Source organism: Protopterus annectens, chromosome 8.part0, assembly GCF_019279795.1.
Source record: "Protopterus annectens isolate FY-2018-M chromosome 8.part0, PAN1.0, whole genome shotgun sequence".
In the NCBI taxonomy this organism is placed as follows: Eukaryota; Metazoa; Chordata; order Ceratodontiformes; family Protopteridae; genus Protopterus; species Protopterus annectens.
This window is the reverse complement of record NC_056741.1, coordinates 997,370,835-997,394,640: the sequence shown is the minus strand read 5'-3', so window position 1 is coordinate 997,394,640 and position 23,806 is coordinate 997,370,835.

Here is a 23,806-nt window from a genome sequence, read left to right as displayed (position 1 = left end):
TTCTAACACTACACTACTTTACATTACAAGCATTTAGCAGCTGATAATCAGAGTCTTGATCACTTTCAACCACTATGAATATTTGCACAGTAGTTTGATTCCATTTTGTATCTATTACACCTAATAAGTGAGGTTGGCAAAATCTGTTAGGTAAGTATAAATTTAAAACAATTTAGAAGGTGAATCCAAAAAAGCATGTGCTTTTATGCATAATCCTAAAAACAAGTGTGTGTGTGTGTGTGTGTGTGTGTGTGTGTGTGTGTGTGTGTGTGTGTGTGTGTGTGTGTGTGTACACACGTGTGCATGTGTGGAGGGTCCATGGTTTGAAAACTGCCCAGGGCCCAAGGTAGACTTAATCTGCCACTTATACCTCTCAATTGTCCAGATTTTCACAGACTGTCCAGATTTTTACCTTATAATTTTGATCTGCTCCTCATACAGCTTGTGTATTTTTTGGCAAATCACTGAGGATTGAGGCCACTGAATAATGACATACATTTAAACTTCAGACTTCAAGTCCTTCAGAAAAATGCCTGCTAACACAACCACTTTTATTTTAGTAACATTCTAAGTCTATAAGAGCAATATTTAAAATTTGTCCCTATTTTGGGCTTTTGTCTCACCATTATTTTAGTATTTGTCCAGAGTTCTTGTAATAAAAGGTTGAGAGGTATGTGTTACTCCTTTCACATACACATTTTCAGTTTATTTACCCAGTTGTATGCAATGTGCATAGACATTTTTATCTAACCTCTGCTTTTTGTGGGAATACTGCTGAATTTTCTCATTCCTATACCAGATATGTTAGTCAGCAACTGGTTTAAGAGAATGTCTGTCTCCTTCTTCGGGGTCCTGTAAGCCATACAGTAATTAAGGTATCTCATGTACCATGTAGTAAGTCTGTAATCAGAGGCATAAACTGGTGATCAGCAACTATAGATATGCATTCCAAAGCTTCACCTGGGCATGACATCTTTTGAATAATCTGATGCATGGAATCGCATAGCGTTTATACTGATAATCACTGGTAAATGGCGCTAATAACTAAACTGCCTTTTATACCTGATAGAAAAAAATGGAAATTTATTTAACAGAAGTACAGCAGAAAGATAATATTCCAAAGGTGTCCCATATCTGTTTAATGCATGATTTACCTGAATAGATAGAGACATAAGATTTTTGAGTCTATTGTGATAAGGACGCCTCTTGTGTTGGACTATGACTAATTTTACATGCATCCTTCACTATTTATTGTACTCCAGGCTTATTCATGAACACAATAATCATGAATAACACAGGTGAGTGCTGCACTGGTGACACTGATTTTTGCACTTAATGTTTGTTATTTTAGAAGGGGTTCATTGTAGTAGGAACAAAAGGCATAAATATGTAATCACCAAGCTCAGTGAACTTTCTTCAGAATAACAGTACCCACATTGAACTCAACCTTTTCTACCTGTAAATAAAATGGGTACAAAATTAAAATGACTTAAAGAAAAACAGCATATTTTCTTTTGAGAAATATGTACTTTGGCAATGAACTCCTCTAAGCTAATTTAGTACAGACTGTGAAACAGAAATACAATTCCCATGGTTTCACAGTTTTTAGTTTGACTAATGTAAAATACAGTAGAATAAATACTTTAGAAAAATAACCTTTAATTTGTTAAAAGAATATATATATATATATATATATATATATATATATATATATATATATATATATATATATATATAGCTAAACACATTCTTAGCAGTAATAAACACCACATCAGCTGCACACCAAAAAGGAACAGAAAATGATATATTCGCATAGATACAATGTGCATGGTGCACATTGATTTATGTAGCTAAAGTCAACATTAGCTCTGGGAAATAACAGCTTCTTGCATTCATGGCTTGATGTCCCTTCAGCACTTTTTAAAAACATGGGCAAAGCACTCAAGCATGAATGCAATTACTAGAGAAATTAAAATCAGTTGACCATATAGCTGCCCCTTAATAAAGCAATGTGAACATGAGGCTCAGCATGATATACTTGTTTTATTTTTTTTTATTAATTGCTTTCATAGATATTTAAAAAATGCACCAGATAGTTTTGAGCTGATCAAATGCATTGCTTGACAGTGACCTGGGAATGTGTGAAAATAAGTATGGATACATTTATTTTTCTGTTCAGTATATATAATTATTTGATGGCATCTGCTTTATTTGTGTTACAAATTTTTGTTTCTCGTTTCATTGTGCTCTGTAAATATTCATCCCTGTAGCTACTAAAATTTCTGCTGCAGTGCTTTTCACCTGGGGAAGGATAAACGTTTGCACTGATAACATATATCCACCATGTCTGGATCTCAGGAGAAAACTATGCAAATATTAACATTTCTTTGCTTTTGTTGTTGCATTGTTTAGCTGCTAATAACTTTATCTCATAACATACAATAACATGTATAAGTTCTGAGTTCTTCAAACCAAATATTAATGTCTCTTCTAGTGACAAGGTGATTAACTATACCATTTTATGAGGCAGAGTTACTTGACAGTTTCAAGAATCTTTGCTCCTTTCATCAACACTTAGTTTTTTCTTGCTTATTTCTCTGTGTTTTCTGTCTGTGCTGGCCTATCAGAAGTAAATAATCTGACACGTTCCTTGCTCACATTATTAAAATGCCAAGGACTTTCTTAAAACTAACTCACTGATAGACTCATAGTAATCAGACGTTAGAGTAAAGACAGGCCAGTATTCATAAACGTAACCTATGCCCCACTGCAGGATAGTACTGGCAAGGAAAAGAGTGCACTTAGGCAGCAGTTGTAGACTCTACTAGATAAAACAAGACAACATGAATTGGAGTTGATAATGGGGGACCTGAATGCTCATCGTGGGATACATAGAACAGAATATGAAGATCGCTTGGGTTCCATGAGTGGAGCAAGAGGAATAAAGCAGGAAAGGTCACTCTAGACCTCTGTCTGTCAAATTGCTTGATGGTGGTTAACACGTCTACAAGAGGGACAGTCGATCACATACAAGAGTGACCAACATGCAGCGCAGGTACAATCCTGCTAGTAAGGAAAGAGCATTGGGGTAGAATCAGGGATTGCATAATCATCCTCAGTGAAACACTCAGCCCACAGCATAAACCACTGGTGGCCACAGTGAGCTGCAAGCAATGCTCAGAGAAGGTTCTAAGGTCAACAATGACTAGGCTGAAGATCTGGAAGTTGATTGGACTGAAAGCAGTAGTGCTTATGGACAGGTTCAGGGCTCCAGCATGTCAAGGAAAAAGAGAAATGGGTGAAATCAAAGAAGAATGTTGGTATTTCGAAACATTATGTGTTATGACTATAGAACTGATATGTGGCCAAGCCGGGTGTAAAAATAAGGTACATAAGGAAAGCTGATGATGGAGTGCAGAAGTCCAGGGAGTTTCTAAACGAAAGATGTACATGAAAAAGTTGGAGACAAAAAAGATGGATCAGGCTAAGACGGAATACTGGTTGGTTAACAAAGAGGCTTAGAGATCAGCTGCAGTAGCAAAGAATAAGACATCAGAGGCCCTCTACCAGCTTCTGGAAAGCAACTCAGCAGACTGCAGAAATAATTTCAATTAGGTTGCAAAACAAAGACAGAAAGATAAAGGAAACTGTCAATAAATACCATTTATAAGAGGTGCCAGCAACAACCTGCATACTGGAACACATGACATAGAAGACAGATGGAAGGAGTACTTCCATCACCTTCTGAATGAAGAAAACCCCACAGAACTTATATAGCCCCATACACAATCTACAAGAAAAAGGAAGAAGAACTCTCCCTGGAAGAAGAACAGCATTCAGGAAAATGAAGTCAGGGGGAAGCAAAAATGGATTCTGAGGGTACTCACGGCAGAACAGTGGGACATGGACAGTTCAGCTTCATATCAGGATGCAACACAACCAACCTGATGTTTATAGTGAGACAGATAGTGGAGAAGAAGCTAGAGATGATGAAAGAATCCAGCTAGGCATTCCTGTACTTGGAGAAATCATATGACAAGGTCCCACAAAAGCTTATTTTGTCAGCCCTTTGATATTTTAGAGTGCTAGAAACATTGGTAGAATTAGTGCAGGCTATGTACAAGGAGCCAATGTGACAAGTATGGACAGTCATTGGACTTATAGAGGAGTTCCCAGTGGAGTGGAGGTTCATGAAGGTTCAGTTTTGTGCCCACTGCTGTTCATACAAGTGATACACTACATTAGCAAACAAGATGGAGGGAACAGGTCAATGAAACTGTTGTTTGAAGATGATCTGGCATTAAAAACAGATTTCGAACAGGAAGTTCAGCAAATTATAGGAGAGTAGAATGTAAAACTAAAGGCACATGGGATTAAACTGAGAACAGACAAAACAGTTGCCATGGCAGCAAACGGAGCAAATCAGAAGTAGATGAAAATTGAGATAAGGGGGGGGGGTAGAACAGGTAACAACTTTGGTATCTGGATGAGTGGTTAAGGAAAAGAAACATCTGTATAAAGAGATGAAAGCTAGAATTAGAGGGGCTGCAGGTAACTGGCACAGATTGTCAGGGATAGTGTGTGCTTAAGAAGTTGAAAAGTAAGGTATACAAAACAGTGGTGTGACTAGTATTTCTGTATGGTACAGGCACCTGGGCATTGAAGGCAGACCAGGTGAGGAAATTAGAAAGGGTGGAGATAAAGTAGCTGAGCTAGATGGTAGGATGCTCACTTTGGGACAAAGCAATGATGAAAATAGAGCAGTAGCCATAGTACCTCATATTTTAGAGATTGTAAGAGAATAGATGATGGTGGTTTTTGCATGAGTGAGAAAGCAGAAGATGATTTTCTGAAGACAGTTTGGGAGAGACATATGGCTTGTGTGACAGAAGATGTGAGACAGTCAAGAATGACTCTTGAAGAAGGTGACTTTTGAAGAAGGTAAGAGAGTGGCACTGAATCAAGAGATGTGGTGACAGCTGACACAACACCCCAACCCTATATAGAAAATGGGACAAGTAGGGTTGATGAAGATAATGATAATGATGATGATGATGATGATGACGTTGATGATAACCTTTTCCACATGACCCAAGCTTATTGGCTTTATCACCCCAAGTTTCTCAAAAGTCCATCCTTTAAATGTGTTCTCATGGTAGTTCATTTGCATAACTTATTTTCTCAAAAACATTTTTTTGTGAAATCAGGGTGAAGCAAGCCCAGTATAGATGAAAGTTTTATGCAGAGTAACATCTCACCCAGTTGCAGTATAGTCACTGACTCCATGTAATGCAGTAACTAAGACATGCTATTCACCTTTTTCCAAGGATGCAGCAGGCATTTTTATGGACTCTTTCAATGTTTGACCTGCTTGTTCTGCTAATTAATTTGCTGAAAAATGCTATGGAGAAAACACAGTGTGAATAACTATATTCTTCATTACATATTCTCTGACTCCTTCACTTTTAACGGTTGTTGATGTGTCTGATACGATTTATAGATCCAGAAGTAAGTGCTAGGCAATCTAGCTGCAGATCATTGCAAGTACAGCCAATATACAAGATAGACAGAGTAAAGTTGAGACTGCCCATACAATTTTCTAGGTTTCCCTTGAAAGTGGCAAGGTTGCTACTCTGTTTAACAACTTTGTTCCAGAGGCAGGGGATACATCATGATATGATTCTATCATACAATTGTGTCTCATTTATCTGTTAATGAAGGATTATTTATTTTATCTAGGTATTTTGGGAACCATTTGTTCTAAGAAGGACTAAAAGGACAAGAAGGGCTAGATCTTCCATGGCTCAAAAAACTAGACACAGATCCCCACGGAGGAACTAATAAGCAACTGAGTGCAAAGAGAGCGCTGCCAGTCTTTCCTGATAAATGTGCATTTTGAGACCATTTATCTTTTTAGTTAGGAATCTTTGAGGTCTCTCACTCAAGTGAATGATATTTTAGAAAATCCATGCCAAATATTGCATCATATTTCATAATAGGTCTGATGATGAGGACGGTGATTATAATAATAATAGCCATTTGTTAACCAGGCAGGCCCATTGGACACACATTCCCTTTTCAGAGCTAACCTGGGCACAATGTCTGGTTAAGTCACTTGTTCAGGGTCTTACAATAACCAAATGAAAATTGAGGGAATCGATGTCTCTACTACATGAAATTCAGCTCACAGCCTTAAGCATCAGCACCAACTGCCAGATATGGCATGATGAGGTACTGGTAAAGTGGAATTAAGACTTATTTTTATCTATAGGAGATGACTTTGGAAATTAAATAAGCTGGATAGAAGGCTTTCTGCTACCGTGGAGACATGATGATCAGCAGAGAATGAATTATCAACAAGAGTGCTTACATCCCTTACAACAGAGTCTGACTGGAGAGGTATAGGACCCATATGGTACAAGAAAATGTTTTGTTTTCCAGAATGAACTGTATTACATTTGTTACATTTAATTTGAGACCAGTGTCATTGCGCCAATTGTTAACATGGTCTAATCTACACTGGAGCAATTCTGAGTCAGAGGAAGATGAAGTAACAACACCTGATTTATAATCATCTGCAAATGTAGATAACCATAGGGCATGTATCTTGGCCTGAAGGTCTGAGAAATACATGTAAAATCTGAGAGAACCTAAACCTGAGGCCTGTGCTACACTGTTGGCAATGTTTTTGTTTCCGAAGAGGAACCTGCGATTCTAATCACATGGATTCTGTCAGACAACTATGAAGTTGTCCACCTAGTGAAGTATGGATTTATACTCAGATTTATAAGTCTGTTAAAACTGCCTGCATGGGGAACAGGATGAAAAGCCTTTGTCAGGTCCTAATATGCTCTATGTACTGGATAATTGCTATCCACTGCTTTGGTGACTTTTAAAAGCAATTATTGATAGTAAAGAGGCAGGATTATCTTTTAACAAAGTCAAATTAATGAGGGTCCAGGGTTAAGAGATTTTCAATGACCAGATTAATTAGGTAAGTGATAATAAGTTCCATAGCTTTACACATGAGGCTAGTGTTTATAATCAGCGACATGATACTTCCATTCTTTTCTCTTATAAATACAATTCCCCTTGACCTTGCTTACCCCCCACTCTACACAGATACTGTGGTACAAGTTCACACAAATTACTCAGCATCCAACCTCCAGAAAGCTCTAATTCACTGGAAATCCAACAAGAACATCCTTCTCAATTCCAGCAACATGCAACCTTTGACTTTTGGCACCAGACAGAAACTTAAAAAACATAAAACTCGTTCTATATCTATGACCACAATACCTTTTATAAATACTTTGTCAATTGGTTTGAACTTCTCCCTTAAGTTTTCCTTCTACCTCAGATATACATGGAGAATGGTTAACCTCCCTTCTATTTTAGTTGTTTCTCAGGCCTCAGAAATGTAAACAATGGAGAGGTTTGGATTAAAAAGGTTAAGTTGGGTTTTTATAAGCCATATTTGCTACTGATAATCATACAATCTGGTATTTTATCCTTGTCCAAGGATGAACCATTCATAAGTTTTGAGACGGCTGAGATTACTTGTTCCATAATAACTGAATGATATGGGTGAGACTGTAGCATCTGTGAAACAGCAACAACTGTGTTTTTTTTTTTTTTTTTTAATTTAATTGTTTCTGGCATTCCATGGATGACCTGACCTCAAAATTACAGAAAGTTACACCTAAAGAAACTATTACTATAGGCTACATATACTTCCATGCCGAAAATTCATGCATGACACCCAAAATCATTGTCCAGTAAACAAAATATAATTTACCATGTATTATAACAGATGTGGCAGAGCACTTGCTTTGTTCCTGACACATATTGCAACTGCTTGCTACATCTTTACTGTTAGAATTCATGAAATTTCACTAAATATAATTTGTCCTGAAACCTTTATTTTTTTTTATCTGTTGGTTTACCTATTAATAATGCAACCAGCTTTTATGCAGACTTCATATTTTCTACACAATAATATATGAATGCAGGTTCTTTGCAGTCTATAAAATCATTCAAAAGGTGTAATCATACCAAAACCATCAGTGGGTTTATACTTGTACATAGTTTAACTTGTAAAGCTTTCATTGAAATAATATCCAAATGATCTTACAGTATCACTTTTTTCTGAAGGTATAGCTTTATTACTTTAAACATTATTACTTTACTTATCCTGAAGGTACATCATTATTACTTTGAGAGAGTGCTAATCCAATTAAAGTGTGTGTCTTACTATGATCTCCACCAATAAAGTAGAGTCATTTACTCTCAGCAGTATGGACCATTTTAAGATAGTTGGAGACAACATTTTTGGTATAGCTGTCATCTGATTAAACAATAAAATGAATTGCTTTTGATCTGTTTGTGTTGTAAAGCTTCACACACAAATGTCCTTCTTTCACAAATCACTGTAATACCAACTTTGCTTAATGATGCATATTTTTCCTGACAATTTCAATGTTGTAGAGCAAAGTAGGAGTTAAAAAGTAAACTAGGGGAACATCCTAAAATTGTGTACAGTTGAGGTTGCAATGTGAAAAACCACACTGAAACTATTCAGTGACATTATTTTTGATGTATGCACAAGCGTGGTTCTTCTTCTCAATGGGGATTTGTCCTAGACATTACCAATACCACTACTCAAGGGTATCAGTGAACTATTGCTTGTCCTGGTTCTTGCAATTGTAAAACCAGTCCAGTGGTTTACATGATATTATGTAGTTCACGTGACACATTCTACACGGGGAAAATTATTATAAGCTGAGCATATTAATGACATTAAAACTTCTTCTTTTGCCCGTTTAGAGGTTGCCACAGCAGATCACCTGTCTGCTCATGATTGACAGTGGAGTTTTACGGTGTCAAGTTGCCAGCCTGGTCCCCAACCATCCACAGAAGGAGCACACATGCATGTACTCATGCCTAGGGCCAATTTAGAGTATCCAATCCACCTCCAGCATGTCTTTGGGAGGAAATTGGAGCACCCAGAGAAAACCCACGTGCCACAGGGAGGACATGCAGACTTTGCACAGAAGGCACCCCATCCGAGGATCGAACTGGAGAACCTCTTGCTGTGAGGTGACAACTCTAACCGCTGCACCACTGTGGCCACCCTATTAATGCCATTAAAACAAGAACTTGAATAATGCATTATTTAAACATTCTATTAACTCTATGTATTTAAAAAAAGTGAAAGATATTTTTGTTATTGTTAGAGTACGTAAATCCAAACATAGTACATGGAAATGTTTACTAGAATTTAAAGAACTGATTTGGCATCTTCACTTAGTACTGATAATAGTGAAAGTTTGTCATTGTTTCCATTTTTAAAAATTAGAGCTTTGTCAATTAATTAATTGCTCTACTTATTTATTTATTTTAAAGTAGTCTTGCACTGTACACAAGTCAATGGCTTTTAATTATCTAAAACTGTATTGTTGGTATGCTTAAACTGACTGGAATTTTATTGGTCTGTTCAATTATGTGCACCGTGATGTTTGAATATAAATAGATTTCCTGGTACAGTGTTTGTTAGTTTTGAAAAAGTCTTTATAAAAGACAAAAGTGCTCAATATATAAAAAAAGTTTTCTGTTTTTGGCATTTTTGGAAGTTTACAGTTTGCAGAGCAAAATTTTTACACAACTGACCATGTTATGTTACAATACTGCACAAGTAGGTTTGGTGATATATGTGAGATTTCTCCAAGATGCATGGTAGTATTTATGGGCTGCTGTCATTATAATGTAGAAGTACATCAAAAGAGCAAACTTCTGGATTAGAAATGTCAAAAGATCAGTCTTGATCTGGGCTCCAAAGCCAGTCAACATTATTATATAACAACATAAATAGTCGAACTAAGACAGTGTGCACTGTTGAAAAAAAGGTTTGTACACTAACAATTGACCAAAAAAAAAAAAAACTTTTACTTTTTTGGCAAATCACTTGAACTTGGTGCCTGTCTAGAAAAAAAAATAAAAAACAGTGGCATTCATCTGTGATAGAAATTCTACAACATTTCCACAGAAATATACACTTTATCCATTTTACACACAGGACTGCATTTTCTACCTTTTCTAACACGATCTCCAAAATCAGCAAATTCTTATTCTGTTCTCCTAGTGCTAATGGCTGCAATTTTTTTTTAGAATCTTTATCTGCTATAGTTTGTTGGTAAGCAAATCCTATGGTTAATTTTGAAAACTGTTTATCATTCACTTACATAGTATGCAAAGTCTACACATTGGGGATGGGTACTATTGTAAGCATGGTAGTGTCTAAGTGTAAGGCTGAAGTCTCCTTATTCTCTGAAAGAACAATCTTCTTTCATAATAGAAGTAATGGTTACACCCAGTCTGAAAATATTACAAGTTCAGTTATTCTTCATGCAAAATATTGTTAATCCTTCTTCTACAACAGTGTTAAAATGTGACACAATCCTTACGTTGAAAAACTAAGAATTACATTTCCACATTTCCATTCAAATGCATCTTTGCAGATGTACCCTTCAATGTCCCCAATCCTCTCTGCTTTTTTTCAGCTTCTTGCTACCTTATTCCTACTTTAACCTTTGTAATTATATGCTTATCTTCTATGGTATATTCTGACTTATATTTTGCAGTCACTACCTTCCTTTCAAATGCTGGCTGATTTGTATTTTTTCTATCTTGGCATATTCTATTCAAGATATAGGAATAACATGTTTTCATGCATAATTTATTTTTCATCATATTTATGGAGATTTCACAGGTATCTGTCATCTTTAAGATCACCTGATTGATTTTATCCCATTTTATTTCTGTTACCCATAGTGAAATAGTTATTCTGTTTGTAAACTGTTTTAGAGGAAGCATGCCTGCAGTACTTCATTCTCACTTTTAACCATAATGAATCCTAGGGGTTCTTGCACTGTCACAAGGATCATATTAAGTTACTAGACTTGCAGTCTAGGGTAAAATTAAGGAGCCTACCCCAAATTCCCGTTACCCTCAAGCACTTTCTGGTTGTGACTTGCTCAAAGTCACACATTAGGCACATGAAGGCAGAGGAAATGAAACCCTGTATCCAAGTACCTAACTCATAAACAGATTCAACCCTTAACCCTCTGTGTCAGCTGCCAGATTTGAGTCTGCAGAATTGCAAGAACCTAATTAACAGCTGAATTCCTAGTCAGCATACATGCTGTCAGTATTGTACGTATACTTACTGCGTCATTTTGTAATCTATTTCATTGTTATAGGTGTATATATTGTATGTACATTTGTCATTATTTACTGCAAATGCTTTTACATTATTTCCTTATGAAAAGATGTTTTTCTCTTGTGGATATCCTCTATACTACTAATTAATAATACCTTAATTATACTATTATAATTATTATATTATTATTATTGTTATTATTAATTATTATTATATCATTATTATTATTAGTAGTAGTAATAATACTACTTTACAAGTAATAGTTTGCCTCATTATTGAAGGAAAAGGAAGTGAATGATGAAATGAATAACAAACAAATGCATAGGTAATATTTGGAATTTAACAACATTTATAGTTTATGTATTTTATATAATTTATTTAATGTATATTTTGTTCTGTAGGTGCATGTTTGTGTACATGCTTGATCACTGAGTAACCACTCATGAGGTAACTAACTTTCATGCACCTCTTGTATTAAAAGATAATGAGTGCCAAATGCTCCCTGTAAAAAAATCTATACACATACACACACGCAGGCACAGACACACACACACACACACACACACACACACACACACACACACACACACACACACACACAAGAACACCACACATGGATCAATGGAATTCTTCTCAGATGTAGCCTGCGGATTCTGTTATGGATGAACTCTTTGAACACAGTAAGTTTCAAAAAGACTGAAGGGAAGCCTGGCATTTTTCTGAGATCAATGAATACTAGATATCATGACATGTTTTCCTTATTTCATGTATTGTGAGATATTGGTGTTGGTGGATTTAATTTATTGTGGCTGTGAGGGATGCAGTTCCCTATATGAGGGGTACGGGGAGCCCCACCCTGCAAAAACACTTATTTTTAGTTTTTTTGGGGTTTTCAATGGGTTTATCATTTGGCAAGTTTCTTGGCAGATGTTACTTCTGGGAGATTTGCATTTGGTACTGTTTTATATACAAACACAGAGCATACACATACACATTCACGCACACACAAACACACTCACACACATACATACTCATCATGCACAGCTACATGCAGCCGTATATCCAGATATACATGCATGCACACATAAATAAATATCAAACGTTGCAAATAATCATGGCATAATATTCTTCTTTTGATGCGTACATTATCAGAGAATGCTGACTAATTTTTGTGAGATTCATCCCAAATTCAAAACATGAATGTACATTGTGGAGTTATACTTGTGGAAAAATAAACTGCTGGGAACAAAAACTCATCTAAAATAGCAAATAAAACATTAAAAATGGTTGGAGAATACTTAGTTTGTATCTGTATCTAGCAATACTAAAAACATTTCTGATATAATCTTGCCCACAGTTTGATGCTTTAAGTCATTTTACTCCCTTTTGTATAGTGTAGCATTCTCCCTACCCTGGAGAAACATGCTCTTCCAGTTAATTCGTAAAAATTCTGAACTTGCTGTGAAATATGTTTCTCTTTTTTCTTATGATATAACTGTACTGTCAAGTTTGCACAGGCAAAGTTATATCTGTTGGACAGAGGGAACTATGAATATCCTTAAATTGCTTGTTCCAGCTATTTATTTGGGGTTATTAGATTTTTTTTGTATATTTCAGAAGTATGCAATGTTTCATGTTGCTTCTGCTGTATGAGAAACAGGTACACCTAAAAGGATTATATGCAGTATGCACAAATATTAAACTGTTTATGAAATGTGTAAATATAGATGAACTTTGCAGAATACATCCAATAAAATACAGTATTGCCCACATACCCTTACTCCTCAAGCACTAATGACCACACCAGTCAAGCCAGACTGGCCAGTTTTTATTAATATGTATTCAAATCCATTTATTAACCACACATAGGAAATTATGGAAAATTGCAGCAGTGAAGCATAACCAATTATCAAGCTACAAACATTGTTAGTCATACCGCTCACTGTAATCCAACCAAAATCCAAATCCTGAAGCAGTATAATCACAATTTACTCCACAATAGATTAACACGCCATAGCAAGGAAAGGGGGAAAGGAGTTCCCTTCACAAAACCCCTCTAACACTGGCAAAAATACAACTAAATGGCAGCCTGTTTCCTCTTTCCTTCCTAATAGCTATTGGGCTGAACAAACATATCAAATGTTAAAGATCATGTGCAAACCTACAAAATCGAAGTAGCCTATCAAAATGCATCTCCTCATTAGTGGCTTGTCCTGGCTGTCTTTCTTTCATTTAAGTTTGCATTTTCACTTCCTTTTTAAGGACAATCTCTTCTAGAAAGTGTCATCTATAGCCATAATGTTATCCACCCTTACTGATTACTCTGCAGGAAGTTCTGCTTTCTTGTTGACTTGTTGACATTACATCGGGGTCAGCTAAGTACATTTCCTAGTCAGCGAGAGGGAGAAAGGTGTACGGAGAGAGGATTTTCAGAATGGGGCAGTTTTACTTGGATTCTTTGTCTTCTTTTCAGTTTTTAGGTTAGTTATACACTGGTTAATTCATTCTTTACCACCCCCACCACCACCACCACCCCATGCATTCTGTGTTCCTTTTATGTGGAAGCAAATATGAAGGCAGCTTCTGTTTCATTTTAACTCAAGCACATCATGTGCAGCACCAAGTCCACACCTCTGAATTGTTCTTGATTTTGCTTAATGTTATTGAATCTGTCAACGATTTTTGCATTACATCAATTATTTTACCTCATATTTTTAGCCTGTCTATCCCTTGTAAAACTTTTGATTTTCTAGTAAGTTACAACAGGATTACAGTCATACACTAATGTTAGAAATTAGCGTTTCATAGTTCATGGTTCGTTTTGTCTGGAAAATGCATGCCGATGGAAAACCTGTTTCATTAATAAATGGGCACACTGTGCTTAGCCCATGTGCAGCATTGCCATGATATTTACTTACCCAAAAAAAGAAGTGCTGGAAGTATAGGAAATATCCAACTTTGCATCGTCAAAGCTATGAGTGTGATGATGTGAAGGCAAGAAGTACTGCCTTTGTAAGTCAATGGAGAGCAAACGTTGACACCTGACCATCTCTATTCCTTTAAAACGAACTGCTTCTCTCCATACCAATACAGGGATTGTCTGCTTCCCTTAGCTTCCTGCTAGGAATCGCACAGGGTATGCAATTTTACTGGGAAACCTCTGTTTCATCAAGACCAAGCACCTCATTATAAATGATAACAAATGCATTTTGGCTTCCTTACATGATGACACATGCCATTTGGGTGCCTTGCCATAAATCATTACTCCCCCAAGTAGATTACAATAACTTGTACAGAATGTTTATGTTTGTCTGTGGCTCCTCTAACTTCTCTAGCACTACTGGCAGCTCTACTGCTAGGTAACATTTGATTCCATGCACTCTTGTGAGATCAGATTATTTTCCACTTCCAAGGATCTAGCCCCAGGCAAACTCCACCACACCTCACTACTGCTCATTTGGTAACTCAGAAAACAAAGAAATGATCCAAAATGAGAATTCTATTCTGCCCTGCACAACAAACACAAGTCAGTAACTAACAACTAAAACAAACAATTGCTGCACCATGCTATCTAATATAAGAAATTAATGCATTCAAAGTCCACTTCCCTATCATCTTTGTTACTTCAATGGACTTGCCTTGCAACATCAAAGCAGAAGCCATACCCTTACAAAAGGAATGAGCTGAAAGTCTCTCAGGAGAAATCCTTAACTCTCAAAGGCCATCTTCAAGATCTTATCAAATTTTCTGGTTGAAACCAACATTCTATTTTAGCCCTGTAAAAACAAATCAAAGTTCTCGTACCCTGACACTCAAATTCAGGTTAATGCCAATGACACCAAACCCACCCAAACTTCAGTATTTCTACTCAAAACTACCTGTTGACCCTGGCTATTTTGATGAGTTTTGGACCTCCATCCCCCAAATCAAAATCACCGATTGTGTAATACATAAATACCTGCACTGCAAACTACTCAACAATTCACTGACTCAAGATTTACCCTCATATAGAAAAAATATAATATCACCTACAAAGCATATGAGTTAAAACTAGCTGACATCTCATACATACCTCATATCAACAGTCTTAATACTTGCCTATGAAGAGAGAGCCTCTTGTCTGAACCAAAACCTTTCAATCTTTCCCCACCTTTTGGCATTCTCATATTTACTATTTTGCCAGGAAAGGCTAAAAAACTGACAGTAAATATCCTGGATTGTTTGAGTATTTCTATATCTGATAGAATTGGATGATTTTTCATCTGTAATATAAGACATCTCCTGAGTAAAAATAACAGCTAGTCCAGTATTTATCTTTGCAATCTAGATAATATAGTCAGACTAGGCAGCATCCCATGGATTAGGTTTATTAGCCATTGTATCCAGTGGAAGCCTTATTCTGTTTTGTGGAGTGAGTGCTCAAGTTTCAATGCATCATAGATCAAGCTTCATAAGCACAAGGATTACAATTCAGTTTAGATAACAGAGAAAACATAGTGTGTTTGCTAATGCTTATTATTTCTTGCAGCTAATAAAACACAAAGTGCAAAGTATGTGATAAATAGTTCTGCTTAACTACTTTGTTCAGTAAAAGTGAGTCATCAGCCAAAAGCAACACCTACTGTTTTAATAGAATGACCCAAAACAATACCTGTAAGGTAATGGGAAACAAAGCAATCTGCAAGAGTATCCTGGAAAAATATAATACACTGAGTTGTCAACACATTTATTGATAAATTATATTTAGTAGCCCATAACTTAAGCAATATAAAGCACTGTCACAAGAAACATTTTGTGGAAACACTGTCTCTACTGATACTTGAGAGAGTTATGTTATTAGTAAAAGCCATTAGCTTGAATGGAGTATCAAATGCCCAAGGGTATGAATGACGTTATAGCATGTATAAAACATAAGGTGCCTAACAAGAACAGCAAACAAGGCTGTTACTATTCAGAGGGTAGGGAGAAGCTTCAAGGATTCATGGAATGATTACATACATATGTCTGTGATATCAGGGGTGGTCATAGTCTTGTGGTCTTGTGTGTTACATGAAAATGGTTTTATATGCAGTTTTTGTTTTAGGAAAAATAATTGGTATTAATACACATTTTGGTAAAACATTTACCTTTTGTATTAGTATAAACGAGTAAGACCTGAGATTATATGCATTCCTCTTGCCAAAAGGAAATTCTATTATGCAGGTGCATAAAATTTAACCAAATGGACAGATTCTGTTTCACAAGTCTCAATATCCTCAATTTGTAGTGCATATGCCTAGCTCCTCTCAACTTATTTGCCAAAGATCTGCTAAAATGTTTTTCTAGGGCATACTGCCCTAAAAGCAAAATTCAGCAGACCTAAAAGCTCAATAATATCCTTATCACTAACATTGACTTTGTTTTACATTGCTTAATTTTATCACACAACCTGAACAATTTGTCTTTTGGCAAATGAGACGACTTCCAATTTGCATTTACTTCCAGACATAACATTTTAAAACTTTGCCTAGATCTTCCAATTTATCAAAAACTATTAGCAATCCTTCTTCCTGATACAGCTCAGGGAAACAATGTATACTATATTTCATAGCCTCCAATCCCTCCCTTACTGAAAGGAAGTCAAACAAGTAATGAACTGCCCTCTGCCCAGGGACACACATCTGCCACAACCAAAGCAAGGACAAGCTAAACTTTTCAAAAGTAGTATATGCCACTGCATAACACATTAGCATTGTTTTGTAAAAATAAAATTTGCCATTAAAAACAATACTAACTAGGGCCAATCTGATTTGTGAATGGGGAGGAGCCTAAATGTTCCCTCAATGTCTAGCCTGACTAGCAAAGAATATTTAAAACTGCTAACAATCCTGGCGGCCGCATCCATAGAGGCATACTGCACATTCACATCTTTCTTATCTTTGTGGTCATTTACAGGAACCCCCTACACTGTAAGAAAAATGGCAGATTATAGGAAACTTGCCAGGCTTCTTCTTTGGTTCCAGCTCCAGAGGGGGAATCCTAAAGTCTAGAAATGGAGGAACATTGAATGAGTATAAAACCTTAGCTGCCATCACCTAATTGTCAATCACAATTTGAGCTACTTCCCTCTTACCAGTTTTAGATTTTGACATGGCTTACCACACCCACAACCCATAACCTAATGGAAAAAAAACTAGTGAACATTCTAACACTAAGTATTGAGACACAGCCTTACTGGAATAATCCTCCAAGAATGACTGTAACACACCCACTGTAATGGGAGAATGGGATGTACTGAGACAATTTGCAAAAGGGTAAGAAACCATTTGCCCCACAAAAATACTCACTGAAACTCCCCATTGCTTCCACCAAATTCTCCTGGCTACTGTTATCCTGATTAATGGTCAATACCCAATCAGCCACCCTCTTCCTGTGCTAACATCTGACTGCTACATGTGGGGCTCCACTAAAAGAGCAAACATGAGTAAATTTGTACAAAGGCCAGGAACATCTCCTTATGTTAAAGGCCCAGCATGCCCTGCTCCTATCTACTCCATCTAGTTCAGAAACTCTGGCGTTTTTCCTACCCTTCCTAATATCATTCCCATCTATGTATCTGGATGTCTGCTCTCCCATCATGGTGACTTGTCTATACTTTCAGTTTCTGTAAATACTGGTTATACCACAACCAGGCTTTGCCAACCCTCAACTGCTGCACCTCTCTTATTGTTAAGAGGCATGTCAGCAAGGTCAGCCCTTGTGGGATCCTTCTCTAAAATAACTGCCATCATATACACAAATCCCAAACCCAGTTATCTCAAGTTCTGGTTCTAAACTTACTTGTATTTTTCTTGCTTGAGGCTGCTAACTCTGCCTAAGCTATCCATTGAACATCACCCACATCTATTAACTTAAGCTAGTCCGCATATTGTCTTGTACAAATCCTTTCCTTCACCACCTGGGAGATGATTGGTGTTACAAAAATGTCCATGCCTCCTACTTAGAATGTTTGAGCACTTGACAAACTCACAGACAACCCTTCCAGGCCAGCTCCCTTCAGCTTCCAGGACTAAAAAGACCCTTAGGCAGCAGCACCAGCTCCAACCCACTAGATGATGCCAGGTTGCTCAAGCTTCCTCTCGCTCACCTTTCCCTGTCTCAGCTTGACAACTCAGCTCCAAGCCATGTTCTGTTGACTTAAATAACTCCTGGAGCTGAACACTTCCTTCCTCATTTGTATCCTTTAGAAAACTCATCAAATAGTCCTTTACTGAGATAATCTGCCCTGCCTCCTCTTCTACATCAAAAAATAAAGAGTAACCTGCTGATGATTGGGGCTGCACTGGCATGACTGCCTTGGCCCCAGCTCCTTCCCCTGGCTCCTTTTTTCCCTTTTGTGAAGCTGCTGCATTAACTGGCTGTTCCTTTGGTCTCTTCCATTTCCTTTTAGCCTTTACTGCAGGCTCTGCAACAGTATCTGCTGCCAACTGAGGTGGTTCTACTTTGTCTTGGAGTAATGCTTCCACCTGCACTAAAACCTCATCCTGGTGCTTCTTCAAAGATTGCACTCTTGCCATGCTGGAAGAAAGGAAAACACATCAGTAACTCACCTTCTACCAAATTCACCCAATTACCTGCATCTATATAGCTCCCCATATTACTGACCCATATCTATTCACCCCCTGTAACCCCAATTAGGTATCCCTGCAGTGCACACTTGTTCCCTGTCCAAACATTGCAGGCAAGTGAATGAGAGGTCTCCCCCATGTAATCACCTGCTGACCCCAGGATAGTGCTACCTGTGTGCCTCTAGCCACTTGTGCAATGCCCAATGTGGAGAGAAGACATAGGCCTAACTAAAGGTACCTATTCAGTGTAGGGACCCAACCCCTGAATAGCACTTACCACCAAGATGCTGCTCAGCCAGCCAGTATGGTTCCATCATGCATTTTTTTCAGGCTTTAAGATCCTCAGCTTCCCCAGTCTCCACATACTTTCTGGGGTTTGATTTACTACTATTCCTCTACCTCCCATTTCCTTCTAAAAAAAACAATACTGGATAAATGTGGTGGATTATTCTGAATAACTAGTGACAATAATAGAAAGTATAGGTTACTTGCATTTCTGAAATGTAGGCTTATTCACATTCCCTTAATATGCCAACTCAGCAAATTAAGAGAACACATATAAACCCAATTATGCTAAATCAGTCAATATAACTAATATAATAAAGATTTCAATATCATATTACAAATTCAATAATATAATAGCACTTATACATATAACAAAGCATAATGTCCTAATATAATATATAATGTAAAATATAATGCTTTTTTAGACTAATGTACAATACTGAACTAATTCAATACCGTACACTATTATATAGGTTTCAATAAATTAATCTAAGTATATAATATACTAAGATCAATGCCCTAATATTTTTTGAAATAGTATAAGTTAAAATATAATAAAAGAAGAATATGATAACCAGATACTATTGTAATATTAACTCGATAATATGATAGAACAAAATGGGTCTATGTTTAATCATCGAAGGTTTACTTCTGTGAACCTTTGATGATCGAACAGAAAACAGCAAATGTTCATTTATTGAATGTTCACTTCAGTGAATATGTGAGACAGGGAAAGTGACTAGTTGGCCAACATGTCTTCGTCACACATGCTGCACTATTTCAAACCCACTGAGGAGGGGGGGGCTGTGCCCCCCACACACACACCCCCTAACTATATATACCAACTCCGAGATCACACAACAGTGGGGAAAAGGGCAAACTTCTTGATGTTGGCCAACTACTTCCATGCCCTTTTTTCCAACTGTAGTGCGATCAGAGAGTTTGTATATATAGTTAGGGGGTGCAGGGGCAAAGCCCCCACATTGGGGGGTGTGGGTTTGAAATAGCGCAGTGTGTGTGATGGGAAATGTTGGCAAGCTAGTTACTTTCCCCATCTCACACATTCGCTGAATTGAACGTTTGATGAATGAACTTTCGGTGCCTTGTGTTCGATCATCGGAGGTTTGTGGAAGTGAACCTTCGATGATTAAACATAGACCCAACTAAATACCTTAAAAGAAGTAAGCAACCTTTTAATGATATGATTCTTATGGACCTACCTGACTTTGTCGAAATCCCATATTATCGAATCTCAATTTGTGACACTCAAAATATCGAACTCCTAATTCATCTAATCAGCAGAACAATGAAGATCCTCCCAGAGTAAGTAACCACTTAGCCAAAAAGAAACAAAACGTGAACTGCACCATCTCTAACCCACTCAGGTGAGGGGCTATGCCCCCACAGCCCTTTAACTAAATATACCAACTCCGAGATCACACTACAGTTGGGAAAAGAGCAAAGTTCACCGTCTCACACAACAGGTTACTTACGCTCGGAAGATCTTCATTGTTCCGCTGCTTCAGTGAAGTGGGAGTTTGATATTTTGAGGGTCGACAAACTGAGATATGATAATAATGGATTTTGACAGTCAGGTAGACCAGAGTTTTATATATTGTCCGCCCATTGCCTGTGGGTTTAACCCAGATTCTGGCTCCTAGCTGCTGTCAGATCCTGAGGCATTAGTCATTTGCAGTATGTAGTGTACCACAAAATAGTCCTCCTCAAAGCCATCTAATTGCTTCTTTTTCTGCTTGTCTCTCTTTCTGTTGCTCTCTTTATTTATTTATTTATTTTTATATAGACTCATCTGTTTTCCTAGGATTGTTTGAGAACCCTGACTTCCTTGTATTCTTGCCCTGCCTAATGACATAAAAGCAATGTCATGTGATAGACCATATCTGCCAGCAATAATGCCAGCTTTTACAGCTACATACTCACTCACAAGTTGTACCTGACTCCCAATAATAAGGTAATAAAAGTGATGGTGCTGTGTGCCCTACTTTCTTCCAATGCATAATGAGGCTGCAGCCTCAGCCAGCATAAACTAACCTCTAAACGGTGAGTGAGAGTCCTGATCTACTGCCACTAAATCTATCAAATTACTAATATAATACTAACCACTTCACTACTATTTTTTTTTTAACTTTCTTAATCTTTTCTGTTTAACATCCAGATCCTAGGCAGCCCTTTCTGCTCATGTCACCCTTTCAGACAGTGAAAAGCTGCAGTAAGGGCTGGCCTTATATATCCACCTGCACAGACTACCTCAGCTTCAAGACAGGCAGGGAGATATAACCAGTCTGGGGACACTCAAAAGCAAGAAAGACAAACTTCAGGCTAAACTGCAAAGCTCCTTGTATAAGACTGGCCTTGAATACCCTTGCTTCCACCTGTCCCACTGCCATCCCAAATACTGGGTAGGAAGAAGGAACAATATACCTCCACTTGACATGACCTCCTCTGCAATCCATGAAGCAGTAGCCCTTTTCCAGCATTATTTGTGGGAGCACTAGGAAAACTGACTCCTGTTAACATCCTCAACATTTACCATAGAAAAACTAAGGCATTAACAATAACCAAATGGGATTTGTTGGCACATATGAGGGACTGTGATAATGAAACAAAGATAAGCTGCTTTCCCTTGCTATTTGATCTCAAACCCCTCAGCCTCTGTGCTACACTCCCCCATTATTAATTTCTACAAATTCTTCCCTACCATTTGGGGTATGCTAGGGAATTACTGCCATGAGTGCTTTTTTTATTTTTTCATATTTTTGTATTATTCATGAGCAAAAGATTAAAGGCCAAATACAAAAAATATTCCGTATCACAGTAAGGGAATTTGTGCAAAGAGCAGCCATGCACAGGGTGTGTGTGATTCAGAAACACATCTGATGACTGAGTGGAAGGCCAAGCAGCATGGTCAGGTAGAATATATGCTACTGGTTGTATAATGACCTAGTAATGAGCAACATTATTAAAATAAGCAGCTCAGGGTATGCAAATGAGGCAAAGGATGATGCTGTAATAATTCATAAATGTATAAATGCCATACCTGCTGTATATTTGAATTTGGATAAATGTTTGTGTTCATGCTAAGGGAATCACTAAAGAATGTTAGGGGTTTCCATGACATTAGTAAATGTGTATCTGCAAGAGGCAGTTATTGTTGCTGTTGGTTTGCCTGGTGGTACCTGCTGTCATCCCTGAAAGGGGTCATATCATCCAATTGTGCTTAACATTTCATTGATTTCATGACACTAAGCTTGTGGACCTTGACTCTGTGGATAAGGACAACATTCAAGAAATTGTGAACCTGTGTTGGCCTCATCTGTAGACTAGTGGGAGTTGTGGAGTACCTATCCCAATGAATTTTAAGGCATGTGTGGCTTTATGTATATTAGCTTCAGGGATCTTTCAGTGACCTATTGTGAACACAATGGGGATATCTTTAACATCTGCTTTAAGAATACTCCATAAGTTTCTCAGTGTCATGGCTTAGAATATGGAAGAACATATGTGGTTCCCACTTACCATAGAGGAGATAGCCAACCCAGTGCAAGATGTCTATGATATAGTCAATTTCCCTGAAATGATGGAAATATAGAAAAAAAATCACATTGAAATAAAGGCTCCACCTCTTGAAGTGGGAAGGAGATACATGAACCATAAAGGTTTTCACTCCATGATGGATGAAGGCAAAGTCAGTCACACTGACTACCTTGATTTGGCCAAGGAATTTGACACAATACCTTACTAGGGTATTGTTGACAAACTCAGGAGGTTAGGTACAAACCCATATGTCATCCAGTGGATAGGCAACTGTCTCACAGACAGAACCCAGGAAGTTAGAATTGGGGTGTCCACCTCTTCAAAGAGACCAGTCACAAGTCGAGTCCCTCAGGGATCAGTCCTTGGACCGCTCCTTTTTGCCATTTACTTCTCAGAAGTCAAGGCTAATGTCAGTGGTCTCTAGCTGACTAAATTTGCAGATGATTGCAAATTAGGAGCTGTAATTGAATCTCACACTGACACAAATGTTCTCCAGGAGAGGTCTCCAGGAGAGGCTGACACAGACAAACAACTGGTGTCAGAGCCATGGACTAAAACTAAATGCCAAGAAATGCATAATTATATCCTTTGGGAAGTCATCCATCCCTGGTAACTATCATATTGATAACATACCCCTTAGAGTTGACCCAGTCGTCAGGGACTTAGGGACACACATAGTAATCTAGCCTTTGATCATCATGTGTCTACAGTGATGAAGAAATCATTCTATGTTGCTCAACTTATAAACAAAGGTATGGCATCTAAGTCCAAGTAAGTCATTGTTCCATTTGAGTACAATGGCCCCTTTGGTATGTACATAACCAGGCATATCCAGCAATTGGAACGTCCACAGAGATTCCTCACTAAAAGAATACAGGTGTAAGTAATATGTCCTATGCAAACCACCTCAAGGCTCTATCCCTGTATTCTGTCTCCTACAGGCTTTTGAGGGGAGATATATTCCTGTCATACAGGGCATTGTCAGACCCCTCTCTGATGGACCTCCTGCATATCCACAAAACAAACAGCACCAGTATTACCTATACTAAAGACTTAAATCTTGCCTGTGATATAAATAGGACCTGCTGGAGATATAGGTATGTACCCCAGAGACTACCCCATCTATGGAATAGGCTCCCCA